Raw genomic sequence first — 15,009 nt, 5'->3', positions numbered from 1 at the left:
TAGGTTAGCTCGAGCAAGCTTGACTTTGTTTAGCAACATGAACTGAAAACACAATTCCAGCTAAAGTCTACAAACTGTAACAGCTAAAGCCTCGCAAAATGTGTCATAATTAAAAAAAAAGTTAAGTGGCCAAAACGTGCGGACTGACAACGATGTAGCACTAATTTGTGCTGCTATGGTTTTAAATTGTTCACCAGGGTTTCCTGATTTGATACAACAATTCCTGATTTATATTGTTTTGGTGCGTGGCATCCCAAAACGAACCCCCCACCCCCCGAATCTGACGGCATGGCCGAATTCAAGTGCTTCATTGTTGGCTGCATGGAGCAAAAAAAATATCGCATGTGGCAGCCATCGTTTGGCTCGAGACGTGGAGCGCCTCGTTGTTGGCAATGAGTACACCCGAGAAAATGAAGAATTAGGACGTATTTTGAAGTGTTTTTTGAAGGAGTAGAAAGACAACACAATCCAAGTCACCTTGACACGTTTCCCACTGAATGCCGAGTGTGCTTGTATCTCAAGTTGAACATTTGGTAAGTGGCTTTTGTATTTTGTGGAGCATTTGTGCTCTTCTTCTCGAAGCGGATCTCAAGCACACCACCGATTTCTTTTCAAGGCGTACAGATGGAAACAAATGATCAGTGCTGAAAGCAGATGGACGATTAGAACATTGTCTCGCTTCCTGCCAAGAGCGCCGCGGTGGTCGGCCAATGACGGCAGGGGGGCGGGGTTGGTTGGTAGGGAGGCGGGGGGGCGCAATCCATGTGGACGCGCCCCCAGCGAGGCCGAGGCAAGTGGACATCTGCAGCGGAGCGTCGGCGCTTTGCTAACTAAATACAAGCAAGTCAAACATTGGCCGCTTTCACGCCGCTTCCTTGCTAAAGCGGCGCTCCAGCGTCACAAGCGGAAGCACGTCGCCGCCATTTTGGAGGGTAGGGAGATCTCAAAATGGAGGCGGTCTGTCTTGTGGTGGCCCCGAAAAACGGCAGACGTCGGGTTTCTTTTCAGACGCGGGCCTCCACCACTTTGATCTATTTTGATTAGCATCTTGCGCTGCGACTTAGCATTTTAAGAACGGGAATTTTTCTTTGTCCCGTTGGTCCAAAACAGAACGTCTCAAATTGAGCGTCCTGAGAAAATGCACCAAATCTTAAACAAGCTCCTCAAAGTCATTTTGATTGTAGCTGAAATGTACGTTTGACGCGGTGACACGGCACAAGTTTGCTCCGTCGCGTTTGTGGATGCGCGCCGCCACTTCGCTTTAGTGAGCTGGAATCCCATCACAGGTGCGACCAATTAAAGAGGATGCCGGCTTTTTATCCGCCGTTCCCGAGAGGAAACGCGACTAAATCCCGCCGCCTGTGACAAAAAGGAGGACGAAATGGAAGGAAGGGGGACTTTTGGAGGGGGGGGGGGGAGTACAGCCCTCATCTCCCAGTTCGAGCGGAACATTTGGATTTGGAGGTGATTTGGCTGGCTGGGCGCGCGCGTAAGCTGAAGGAATGGTTTACGCGACTGGCGCAGCATTTGCATGGCGTGCCGGGGGTGGGGGATGGGGGGGGGGGGCGTGTTGAGCGCTGACCCACTGCTCAAGTATTGATGAAGATGGCGAAGGCGGCTTGGTAATGACGCAACGTTTGCAGCGCCGCTTCACTCCGTTCCTTGTGGCTCTAAATCAAAACGGGGTTGTTGTTGTTTTTGTTGTTGTTTTTTTTTTTCCAGGTGGGCTTTTTGAGATTTTTTGGTGTGGATTTTCTCATGAAAAATGCGTCGACTGGTTTTCAAGTGTCAATCCGATTCCAGCCAAGCCAAATTGGCTTTTGTGGTGAATTTCCAAAGCAGTTTTTTGTCATCAAAAAACGGAATGACGAAAAGTCAACGTTTTGGTGGGCCGTCTGGCATCCATCATTTCAATTTGGGAGCAATCAAGACCAAATCTCGTCTTTGAAGGACCGTTGGACAACATGAGCCTCAAATATTTTCAAATCCAAATGGCTAAAAGCTTTTTCCTTTCCAGGCGTTGACCTCTGACCTGTTTTTGACATGATTGAGGCCTTTTTTTTTTTTTAATTCTTGAACTACTTCATTTTTAAAAATGGGCCTAAAATGGTGACTTTAAGCCAAAGCGGCAACATTTTGGTGCCTTTCCAAGATACGTTGCCATGTGAAACTGCCCCCCCCCCCTGCAGTTAGCACGGTTGAAAGTTGGCGACGGTGATGTTTTCCCGTCGCAACGTTGACCAAGAACAGCATCATTTCTGATGTCCTGACACTGGGCCCGGTTGCTACGTGCCTGCCGGGGGTGGGGGGCGGGGGGGGGGGGGGGGGACGGGTTGAAATTTGTGTGCCGCTTACTCGCCGCGGGAAGAAACTGCTGGAGGTGATCAATTGTTCCAAGGGGACAAAAGAGGCTTTGCATTCATCACCACACACACACACACACACACAGTTGGCGGGCCTTAAAAGTAGATGGTCGGTGTTGACCTTTTCCCTGCTGCGGTTGTGTAATGTCGATTTTGTGTAATGAGTCAGCGTGCTTGGACGGCAGACGCAGGGAGCAGCCCCCAAAACCTCCATGCTCTTTGTCCTGCGCTTGTGCTCCTCAAATCTGATGATTTTGTGTTTCTCCATCATAGCTCGAGAAGAATTGGGGACGATCCCCCGAAGTGGAGCTCGACGAGCGCCACGAGCGCCACACGGATGTGCTGAAAGCCCACCGAGGGGGGAGAGCTGACCTCCGCCAAGGCTAAACCGCTGGAATCAAAACGAGCAATTCAAGTGAGTCAGCGTTGCGCTGTCAGACTACTTGCAGGAGTGCGGATAAATAAATGGGCTATCCCCCCCCCCTGCCCCCCACCCCCAAAATAAAATAAATAAAATAGTGCTGTGGTGTGGCTGCTTTACATGGTGGAAATAAGCCACCTAGCTAACAAACCCGATGCGTTCACTGACCACCTTTCCCATCTCAACTACTTAGCTAGCGTACCCAACCCCCCCCCCCCAACCCCCTAACCGACCAATCCCGCACTATTTACCTTCTCACTCTCGCCTACCCGCCTTTCTCACTCACTTATCGACTAACCAACTCAGCTACTTCCTTACCCACTATCCAAATCAAGACTTTACCTGCATGCCCGTCGACCGAGCACTCCTTACCTACCCACCTACCCATTCAACCACCTCCTTACCGACCTTATCTCATCTTCCTAACCTATTCATCCAACACCTACCTCGCCGTTTGATCCATTCACCCATTCACCTAACCTTCCTCACTTGACCTAACCTAATACATCTGGCTAATGTATCCAGTGTACGCTTAAGTGAGTTTGATATCAGCCGTGTGGAGGAGTTGAATGCAGGCGAGCGAGAGAGAGAGAGCGAGAGGGAGGGAGGGAGGGAGGGAGGGAGGGCGACCAACAGATGTGCTTCTTGTGTAGCGCGTCCGGGCGGGCCGGGCCGAGGCAAGTGGCCGAGCCGGTTAAGCCTCTTACGTCCTATTCACATGACTCCGAGGGCATATAAATACCGTGCCTGGGTGCGTTTGCGTGTGTGTGTAAATAGTGACCTGCTTAAGACACACACACACACACACACACACACACACACACACACACACACACAGCGGCCGGTAGGCGCCATGTGACGCATTAGCGTTCCGGCGGACAATGCAGCATGCATTCATTCTCGTTCTCTCGCGTCGCAAGCAATCTGCTGCTTGACGCAAAACGCAGCGCGGGACACTTCATTAGGCACGGCAAGCGATCGGTGTCAGAACGAGAGCCGTTTTTTTCGAGTGTCCCATTGCAGTTCGATAAGGCGGTTAAAAATGTGTTAAAAAAATACACGATTATCGACAAGCCGTGTCCAGCGTATCGCGTCGCACGGCGCGGAAGGAAGAAAGACGGGATGTCTTCTCCTGACTTCGCAAGACGTTCGGGTTTTTGGGCCTGGTGAGCGAGAGGAAGTGGAGGCGAACGGGGGGGACTCGGGTTTCAGGCCATTAGCCCGAGCGAGGAAGATGAGAGAAGGAGAGAGCCCGAGGCCTGACCATTCATCCATTACTCTAGCCATTCATCCATCCATCACTCACTCGATGCACCCACACGTTCCAGGAGGAGAGGACGGAGGCGGGATGTTAAGTCACAGCCTGACAGCCTCCTCTCGCATAGCAACGCTTACGGGAGGCGGTGGAGGGTGATTATGGGATGCGCGCTTGCTAAATGTTAGGCGGCTCATTAGATTGTCATCTATGAGCCGCATGCTAGCTAGATGCTCACTAGCCACAAGTGGCCAAAAAGCAATTCGCTAGCTATCCACACAGCTTGTGGCGGCGATTTGCGAGCTCCGTCGTCGTTATTTACAATGGGATGCGCGCTTGCTAAATGTTAGGCGGCTCATTGTCATCTATGAGCCACATGCTAGCTAGATGCTCGCTAGCCACAAGTTGCCAAAAGCAATTCGCTATCTAGCCACACAGCGCGTGGCGGCGATTTGCGAGCTCCGTCGTCGTTATTTGCAATGGGATGCGCGCTTGCTAAATGTTAGGCGGCTCATTGTCATCTATGAGCCGCATGCTAGCTAGATGCTCGCTAGCCACAAGTTGCCAAAAAGCAATTCGCTAGCTATCCACACAGCGTGTGGCGGCGATTTGCGAGCTATGTCGTCGTTATTTACAATGGGATGCGCGCTTGCTAAATGTTAGGCGGTTCATTGTCATCTATGAGCCGCATGTTAGCTAGATGCTCGCTAGCCATAAGTTGCCAAAAGCAATTTGCTAGCTAGCCACACAGCGTGTGGCGGCTATTTGCGAGCTATGTCGTCGTTATTTACAATGGGATGCGCGCTTGCTAAATGTTAGGCGGCTCATTAGATTGTCATCTATGAGCCGCATGCTAGCTAGATGCTCGCTAGCCACAAATTGCCAAAAAGCAATTCGCTAGCTATCCACACAGCGTGTGGCGGCTATTTGCGAGCTACAGTATGTCGTCGTTATTTACAATGGGATGCGCGCTTGCTAAATGTTAGGCGGCTCATTGTCATCTATTAGCCACATGCTAGCTAGATGCTCACTAGCCACAAGTGGCCAAAAGCAATTCGCTAGCTATCCACATAGCCTGTGGCGGCTACTTGCGAGCTCCGTCGTTGTTATTTACAAAGTCTCAGCCGGTTGATAACGAAAAAAAAGTGATTGAACCTTCAGAGTATCGGATTACTCACATCTGCGAGAAATAAGCTAGTTAGCTATAAAACACAGTAAAGGTGCTCGTATGATTTTTTTTTTTTTAATGCTACCTTTGTTTTACATTGATCTCCTGCTAGCTTGCCGTTTGCAAACAAAAGTTGGAAACAAAAGGAGCCAAAAGAGAATGAAATAAAATGCGCGCAGGGATATGGCGATTACGCGATTACGCTAGCTAATGATTCCCACCGAGCGCCCCAAAGTGCAAAGCGGAATTAGCTGGAAAGCCTCCGCCGTCTCGTCGAATCCGTCATCTTCGCTCTGGAGTCGCTTGCCCGGCGTGCAAGCTGCCGTAATTAAATCATCATTCCTTCCGGCGTGTGAACAAATCACTGGAAGTAGGTCGCGTGTGGGCCGCGCTCGGGCGCGCGTTTCGATGCCAAGACGCCGGGCGGACACATGTTGGGAGGGACGGCGTTTTCGTTTTTTGCATCATTAAACGACAACGGGGATGGCACGACCGACATCTCACACGGGCTGCAGGTGACGCGGACCACTTCGGAGACGCGACGCAGCGGCGGCGAAGTGTTCCCGCTTATCCCCGGAAAAGATCGTCGACCGGGACGGCGGCATCGTCGCCGTGACAAGGGAGAGCTCATCCGTAATCCTCGCTCAGATTAAATTAGAGTCGATTTCTATCCCGGCAACGTCACGGAGGATTTAGGAGTCGGGGTTAGGAGGGTTCAGGTTTGGGATGGGGATTAGAGGTTATAGGATATGCTGATGCTTGCCGGGTAGCAGTCAGGCTTGGATTTAGGGGTTACGATGTGAATAAAGGGGCACGGTTGGGGCAACCATGATTACAACCTTTAAGTGTCAAAAACCGCACAGCACACCACCAAAGAAAACTGTCACAAAAAAGATTATACATATGTCAATTCCCCAATCCCTCTCCCGAGCCACTTCTTCCTGGAGGATGCCAAGTCAAGTCATAGTCTCTCAAGTGTGTCCTGGGTTGTCCCCGGGGCCTTCTATCAGTGGGACATGCCCAGACCACCTCACAGGAGGCACTCTATTGAGATGCCCGAGCCACCTCATCTAGCTCCTCTTGAGGTGGAAGGAGAAGCGGCTCAACTCCAGGTCCCCTTTTGGATGACCGAGCTTCTCACCTTATCTCGAAGGGAGAGATCCCGGACACCCTGTGGAGAAAACTCATTCCGCCCCCGTTTGTATTCGGGATCTCGTTCTTTTGGTCACGACCCCTAACCACACAAGTGACATTAACGCATGTCTACGTTGCACAACCGAGAAAATCTCCGCAATGATTCAATCCCGGTTTGAACATCTGCCCGTGGGGCTGCACGTGACGAACATCATGCTGCAAACATGCTACAAGTCAGTTGGCCTCGGGGTCACCGTTTCACCACCACCCCGCTGGATGCAAAACACCCTGGGGCCTCTGAACTTGTTCGCGGAAGCACACGGAACCTTCTTTGTCAGTTTGCCACACGTGTGGCGTGTGCTCATTAACTATTCAACATGTGACAATCATCATGCACTATTTAACCAGGCTACGTCTTCACAAACACAATCACGCTAAAGCTAGCTAAAGACCGCATTTTGTTCTCATTAAAATGATGTTTGTGAGCTGCATGTAAATGTGCTCACATGCACGCTAGCCGGATGCTAGCTCGGCATGATATCCGCTCGCCTGGAAAACCGCGCAAGCTAACAGAAACATAACAGTACCATCGCGTAAGAACACGTCACTCTAAAGGAAGCATGACGCTTACGTAGCATGTCGGTGAAAACGCATTTTTGCGCAATGACACACGCTAACTGGATGCTAGTCGAAGTGTCATTTTTCATCCGACACGAAGTTCTCGCTGTCAAAATATATCCAAGAGCTCTTTCATCATTGACCTCAACGAGTGAAACGGTTAGCATATTGGCTTCGCTATGCTTACGCGCTAACGTCCGTAGCGCCAAGAGCAGATGCCGCCACCGCCCTGAAGCGCATAGCGGCGGCAGCTCTTCTTTTTTGCCATCCATCAATTTGCTGCCAAATCAAGTCGGACAGAGTGTAATGTAAATGTAAATGAAGCGAGTGGGCACAGTGGAGGGAGAATTGTTGCGGGTGTGGGGGGGGCGGGGGGTTAGGGGAGCTGGTGGCAGCGGCACAGATGGATGAGAGGCTGCCTTTTCCTTCATCTTACCCAGCGGACACATTTCCACATTCCGCCTCCTCAATGCGCTCACCTCGACATTATTCCCACTCCCAAACTCGCCCCCACCCCATTCCATGCCTTCGGGCTCCCACGGCCTCCACTTCCCGAGATGTACCCACACCACACGTGATGGCTCACCCGCACACCACCTGCTGGGCTAGGGGTGCTAACTGGCTAACGACTGTCGCTTGTTGCGCAATGTATTCTGGGGACACATAAAAAAAAGGTGGAAAATTCTCTCAAATGTCTCTCGAAGCAAGAAAGACTATTATTTATTTTGATTTGGAGTCACTTTGGCCATTTCCAGACGTCTTTCCAAGGCTATTCAGCTTGCTATCATTTGTTTTTATGTTATTACATGTTATTACATGTTATTATCATTTATTTTGTTCAAGTGACGGCAACTACTCTCTCGTCGCGACGTCTCCACGAAGGTAACCTGCCGCCGGCTCATTTGAAACTCGATTTCCGATATTTGTCGTTGGCGAGCGCCAAAAGCAAACCAACTGACTTGTGTTTTTAATTGCGACTTTTCCAAATAAAGGCGCACGCACCAACGCATCTTTGTTGTCGCGCTACCGCCGCCGCTGACGGCCGGGGGGAGTGGGGGGGGGTAACGAGCCGCCTCCCACGGAGAAGCTGGCAACCATATTTGAAGCTAAAAATAGCACGCGGGAGCAGAGCGAGAGAGCGAGCCGCCGCCGCCGCCGCCATCACATTCCAACCAGCTCACACGGCCGACCAAAACGCTCCCCCTGGGATTCGTCGACGCCGAGAGGAGCCACACCCAACCTGCGGCGGGGGGCGCCGAACGGTTCGGTTCATTCGGAACGCCGCGGGCTCTCTTCTCCATGATCGATTCTTCCCCAAACATGTTTTTTTTTAAATTAGCCGAGACGACTTGAGCTGGCGGCAAGCATTTATTTCTGTGTCTAATTATCTCAAACATTCCTCTTTCAAATGAAATGAAACTTTTTACACTCGTTGATGACTTTTGACAGCACAGGGGATCGATTTTCATCTGGCTCACAAGACAATTTACAGTTTAGATTGAATTTGTCGAAGAAATGAATGATCCTTTGTGGACTATATGAGAAAACTCAGCATTTTTGTCCTTTGACTCTGAGGTCACCAAACTTTTCTCAAAGCTGACATTTTTGCACCCCTCAGGCCACCATACAAACAAATAAAAACAGTCAATCTGTATAACTGCGCACGCCTTGTCGTCTTTGCATTTGCGTCAAATTTTAACCAAATCCAACGAGCTAGCAATAGCGCCCCCATTCGGACCTTCTCAAACGCACTCGCTGTCCCATTTTCAGTTTCGGTGTGATAACGCCAAACTCAAACGAGTCAACGCAGCCCCTGAAGCCAGTTTGATGTACAAAATTTAGCAGCTATGCTAATCGTGAGTAGACCCGCAAAAAAGTCCTGAAAAGCCATGCCCCCAAAAGACAGGGAAAGCGTTGGCTAAGAGCGGCCATTTTAGATGACTGTCTTTTTTAATACACTTAAAGTTCGGATAAAAAAAAAATAATAATCATAATAATAATAATAATCCAGCACCTGAAAGCAACCAAAATCACATTTTCATGACCCCCTTCCATCCAATGTTCAGTTGATCAAACAAGACTTGGACGGTATCGAAGGCCTGTGGCTAACGCGCGAGCTCACTGGAAAATATCGGCACCGAGGGGAATAACTTTTGTTGTGTGTGTGTCTCAATAAACGCAGCGTCAGCATCTTGCTCCTCTGGGCTAATTACTTTGTTTACTGCTGCGGCCTCACGAGTAGACGCTGGGTTGAATCCTTAACAAACTCAGCGCCACCTTGGAGGTCAAAGCGACCTTGATAGCATGCTAACACGTCTGTTCGCTGTCAAAAGCAGGTATTACCGGGAGCTACTTTCGATACAAACGGTGCTAGACCGACACCATTCTGTGTGAGCCATGCTAATGTTAGCGTAACCTACCGCTGCGTTAGTTAGTTATTTAGTTAGTTAGTTTACTGACCCAGTAGTCAAAAGTATGGGTGTCATATACAGCATTTTACATACGGAAGAATGAAAAATGTGACCTCATCATTTGACGTTAGCATCTAGCAATTAGCTCACGTAGACGCTCAGCTAGCGAGACGTCTCAAGTGGGTAGATGGAAAAATGCCAGGCATGAAAGGAACGTCCACAAACAGGATCTTCACGGGGAATGACGATGATGTGAGCGTCTTGTCGTTTCTGCGCTTGCAAGGCATTCTGGGACAATTTGTCAGAGGGTCGCATTGAATAATTCAGCCTCCTCTCTGGATATTGACCATGTTTCTCTTTCTCTGGGTTAATATTTCATTTCAACCAACCCCCCCCCCCCACATACCCGTCCAGCCGACAGACATTCGGGGGTTATGAATCAAAGTGAAATACAGCGTCATGACATCTTCCGTTGCGTTAGCTTAACATATGAGAGTAAGCCACCGCAATGGACTAAAGGTACTGTTTCGAGACGTTTCCTTTTATCAGTCTCAGAACTCAGCGATACCTTGACTACTTATGAAACGTCAAATTTCCATGAACGCAATGACAGATCATTCAAACATTGTGACAGTTGCGGTCCCAGCAGCTAAATGATGGCTTCATATCTCCAAAAACCTCAAGAAAAAAAAACAAAACAACGCACTAATGGATGATCGTCATCATCATCACTATTTAGCATCAAGATCGTGTCTAAAATGTTGACCATTTCGCTACGTGTTCAAAAGAATTTCACTCCGGGTATACCTAATGAAGCGGCCCGGTAGTCCAGTGGTTAGCACGTGGGCTTCACAGTGCAGAGGTACCGGGTTCGATTCCAGCTCCGGCCTCCCTGTGTGGAGTTTGCATGTTCTCCCCGGGCCTGCGTGGGTTTTCTCCGGGTGCTCCGGTTTCCTCCCACATTCCAAAAATATGCGTGGCAGGCTGATTGAACACTCCAAATTGTCCCTAGGTGTGAGTGTGAATGGTTTTTCGTCTCTGTGTGCCCTGCGATTGGCTGGCAACCGATTCAGGGTGTCCCCCGCCTACTGCCCAGAGACAGCTGGGATGGGCTCCAGCACCCCCCGCGACCCTAGTGAGGATCAAGCGGTTAGGAAGATGAATGAATGAATGAATGAATGTACCTAATGAAGTGACAGGTTTCGCAGCATCTTTCCGAAATTCAACTTGAGCAACAAAATTAGACTCATACTCAGGAAGCGCATTCGTCCAACATCACACAAAAGGCGGCGCTTATTCTAATAGACTCGAAGATCTGGTAAAAAAAAAAAAAAAAAAAAAAAAAAGAGTAAGAGAAGACCGCCATCCCGTATTCCCTTTTATCATGTCAGCACTGAGCGTTTTTCCTGCACCGACATCGAATTTGGCTTCTGCTGCGCACCCCGAGAAGCTGGTGACTGAGAGCAAGACGAGAACACGTGTGCGGGGGACGAGCCCAAACAAAGCCGCTTCCAATGCGACGCATGCAAAAAAGCATCCTTCATGCATGAGGAGGATGAATAAATCAGCATGACTTAAACGCGCCGCGTGCAGGCTGACACTTTTGGGGAGTTGGACCAAGTGACACGCCGTGAAAATCTCAGTATTCCGACAATTTGCCGGTTCCCACATCCTAAAACCCCCCCCAAAAAACAAAACAACTCACACGGTTTGTGATCAGTGTTTGCTTCGCCTTAAGAACAAAAATGTAAGACATGACGACGGTATTGGCGGCAGTAAACTGAACACAAATGACCTCAAAACGAGCAGACCTCAATCGTCAATAATTCTCAGGGGAAAAAATATGGACCCAAGCTTTTCCTTGCCCCCGTTGTTTGACGTTCACTGTCAAAAAAAAGAAAAAGTACATATTGGGCAATTAAAAAAAAAAAAACGACTTCAACCGAAGAATGTAGCTTAATGCTAACATATAATGGGAAACACCATAGAGAGGATATGAAAGTAGCATCGGCCCCGTATAACACATGTAGGCTGACAATGTAACAAAATGCACAGGTAGATATTATTTATCTTCTGCCAAGAAAGGCAAATATCAAACGGAGGAGCCGACTTTTATTGATAATCTGTAGATTTGCAATTTTCACGATTGGAGAAGGAGATAGTTGGCCAGACTGCCCCCCCTTTTATTTTGTAAACCCTTTTCCGGTCACTGAGGTGCGGCCATGCTGCACACATACTTGCAAAAGTAAGGAGCCGAAAGGTTTGTCTTGCCTTCGCTCCTTCAAAATATGCAAATACTATTTTATTTTTTTTGGGGGGGGGGTGATAAGACAGATGAATCAAAACGCAGCATGATGGTACCAGAATGAATTTCTCAAAGGAAGGCACACGTCATGCTCAGTTGTAGATCGTGGCTGGTGTGTTTTAAACAAATTTTCCATCATTTCAGTTTTCCCCGTTTTGTTCGGTTTTAATGAGCAAAATTCATTTTCAAAATGAAATCCAGTAGCGTCGGCTCAAATGATGTGAAAAGTTCTCGGACACTCCGAATGATGACGCGTCGCTAAAAGGCGGCAGGCGGCCCGGTAGTCCAGTGGTTAGCACGTGGGCTTCACAGTGCAGAGGTACCGGGTTCGATTCCAGCTCCGGCCTCCCTGTGTGGAGTTTGCATGTTCTCCCCGGGCCTGCGTGGCTTTTCTCCGGGTGCTCCGGTTTCCTCCCACATTCCAAAAACATGCGTTGATTGAACACTCTAAATTGTCCCTAGGTGTGAGTGTGAGTGCGAATGGTTGTTCGTCTCTGTGTGCCCCGCGATTGGCTGGCAACCGATTCAGGGTGTCCCCCCGCCTACTGCCCGAAGACAGCTGGAATAGGCTCCAGCACCCCCCGCGACCCTAGTGAGGATCAAGCGGTTAGGAAGATGAAAGAATGAATAAAAGGCGGCAAACGGCAGACCGGTTGCATCTCGGCGGGCACGGGCGTGTCCGTCCGTCTGTCCGTCCGTCCGTCCGAGTATATTGCGCGACCCGAGCCACAGATGGCCGCTTTCTCGGCGATTTAATGAAAGCAGCCAAGCCAAACGCAGCCATTCGGCAGCGCCGCGTACATTCCTCTTTAATGGGCATTAATGTGAAAATGATGGCCTTGGCCAATCAAAGCGGCGTGTGGGTGGAAACGGAAGCTAGCGGCCAGCCAGAGAGCATTTAAAAGCCCGACTTTTTTTCCACGCGAGGAGGAGGAGGAGGAGGAGGAGGAGTGACATTTTCCCAAGGAAATCTATCAAGCCACCTAAATGGCTTTTCATGTGCACTCACCAAAAGTGGCGCTTTTTTTTTTTCTTCCTCCTCATGATTAATTAATAAATGAAAGCATGTTGATAAATGGCTCCCGTTTCTCCTCCCGCTAATAAAAATGATATCATTTGTTCCCTTCTTTCTAATTATCTGGCGGGGAGAGGTGGGGGGGGGGGGGGGGCGAAAAGTATTCCGGGGCGAAATCTGCGGAATTTTTCCCATTATCGGCCCCACAAAAGAAGGGCGAGAGCACCTTGCCGCCGCTGCAGCACTTTTAAATGACGCTTTTTTGTTCAAGACTTTTTCCAATTAGAGGCCGGTTGCGCATCCTGCGACTGTCAGCTAATTGGTAATTATGACCAACTTGTAACGCGTGCCCTGGAATTCTCATGCAGGAAAAATATACACAGTCGGAGGCACAAAAATCAAGCCACGCGTGTTCGAAAGAAGAAAAAATCAAATCGGCTTATAGCTCATTCGCACGTCTGCGTCCTTCTCATCGACATGGTCAGAAGTAGTCAAGCGCAACAATAAATCCACAACTCATCAAGCACCAAACGAATCGACAACTTCATCAGCTCTTCACGCAAACAAACAACAGGAGGCGCCGCAGATGGACGCTTGTATGCAGCTGCGTTGTAACAAATTGAGGAACGGCTACCTGAACACAAACGGCGCAGCAACACATGTAGACAGACATAAGACTCAAAGGGATATATTCTAGGGTGAATATATTCGACTGAGTCACTGTCAGCTCGACCCCCCCGCCCCCCTTTCCTCCAATTTCAGACTTTGGTCAAGAGTACTCAACAGCACGACCCCAAAGCCATAAGCCTGTGGACCCTCAACAATAAAAGTCCATGGCCACCTCTGGTTTCAATTTTACCGATTTATTAAGGGGGTGTGCCATCAATTAATACCGTCCACCGCGTGTCCAATCAGGGATCATTCTCAAATTGTAATGATCCAGGAAAGGTCGTGACCCACTTCTGGATCCCATTTAACCCCCCCCCCCCCCCAACCCCCCAACCCCTGCAAAGAGAGAAAACCCAACTGGCGCTCGCATCGCGGATATTTATCACGCAGGATGAATCGTTTGTGGCGTCAGCCCGTCATCGATCGCCGGAGTGATGCCGATCAATAGCAAGTGTTCATAACAAGATTTGAGACGCAGAAGAAGAAACAGGACGAGGGGGGGGGGGGGCAAAAAATCTCGAGTCATTTACCAAAACACGACATGGCACTTCTTCTTCATCGTCGTCTTTTTTTTTTTTTCTCCTTGCCGTCACCCTTTTTTGTTCTCAGCGACGCTTTTGATGATGTCGTCAAACACATTGTGATTTGAATATCAAACAAAGATAACCTGTATTGATCGCCAGAGGGGAAATTCAGGTGTTACAATAGTTCAAGATAAATCAAATAAACGTGCCCCCCTTTACGACAACAAAAAGACTCGGCTGCCAACGTGCCTCGAGTCAGACGCTTGCAGTTCCTCAAGTTGCCTGTTGGCGGACTCAAGCGGACTCAAGAGAAAAGAAGAAGAGCCGTCGGCTTTTTTCCAATCCCAAATTTTTTTTTTCCGTGACTTGCAAACGTTCAACTGCCGCTCGGTCGCGTCGCCCCGCCGACACCGAAGGTTGCGATCCTTTAAAAAGCCGAACGGACGCCAACGGAGCGCTATCGATTTACTTGGCGGCGGAGGCGAGGCCGCGTTTACACTTTGGGCATCCGGCTGGGGCGCGCAGAGGACAAAAAGGTAACCAAAGCTGAGCCGCTTCCTGTTGGCATGCCCCCCCCCCTCCCCCCCATCTAATGTGAGCTGCCCCGCTGAGCTTGCGCTGCTCTCCATCACCGCCAGCCTGGGTGGAATTAGCGTTAATGAGCAGAAAAGTTAATTTAGTTAAGAGACAATCAACAATGCAGACGCCAGCGTGGGGGGGGGGGGCCGGGGGGGGGGCGATCAAATTAAGCAGAGCAATAAAGCACATCCAAAAAAGCAGCAACTTTGGCTTTTTGGAGCCATCGGGAGGTGTCCCGCCACACTTTCAGATTTGGGGGGGGGCTTCACGCAGGTCGAGGTGGCCTCGCGGGCGCTCGTCAATGATATCGATGGCGACCGGTCTCTCCGCCTTTGGGAATGTCACGCGCTCAAAGCGAAGAAGAGAAGGTGTCAGCTCGCCGTCCATCAGATCAACGAGCGAGGCGGACGCTCATCAACGACATCATCGATAGAAGCAATCGCCTCGCCGTCACGTGATCAACGACGCATCTCATTAACTCCATCTTCGGAGAGACATGAAAGGTCGCTCCGCTCTCGTAAGGTGCGAGACAACGCGAGGAAAGCGC

General features: G+C 49.6%; 1 protein-coding gene across 2 annotated transcripts in view; it reads right to left on the bottom strand.

Moving 5' to 3' along the window:
• The window catches only part of LOC127610293 (pro-neuregulin-3, membrane-bound isoform-like), a 94,546-nt gene that overhangs the window by 77,575 nt on the left and 1,962 nt on the right, over window positions 1–15,009 (bottom strand). The window lies entirely within an intron of this gene.

The sequence above is a fragment of the Hippocampus zosterae genome, chromosome 11, assembly GCF_025434085.1.
Source record: "Hippocampus zosterae strain Florida chromosome 11, ASM2543408v3, whole genome shotgun sequence".
Classification (NCBI taxonomy): Eukaryota; Metazoa; Chordata; class Actinopteri; order Syngnathiformes; family Syngnathidae; genus Hippocampus; species Hippocampus zosterae.
Note: the sequence above shows the minus strand (reverse complement) of the source record. Positions and strands in the feature narration are given on the sequence as shown.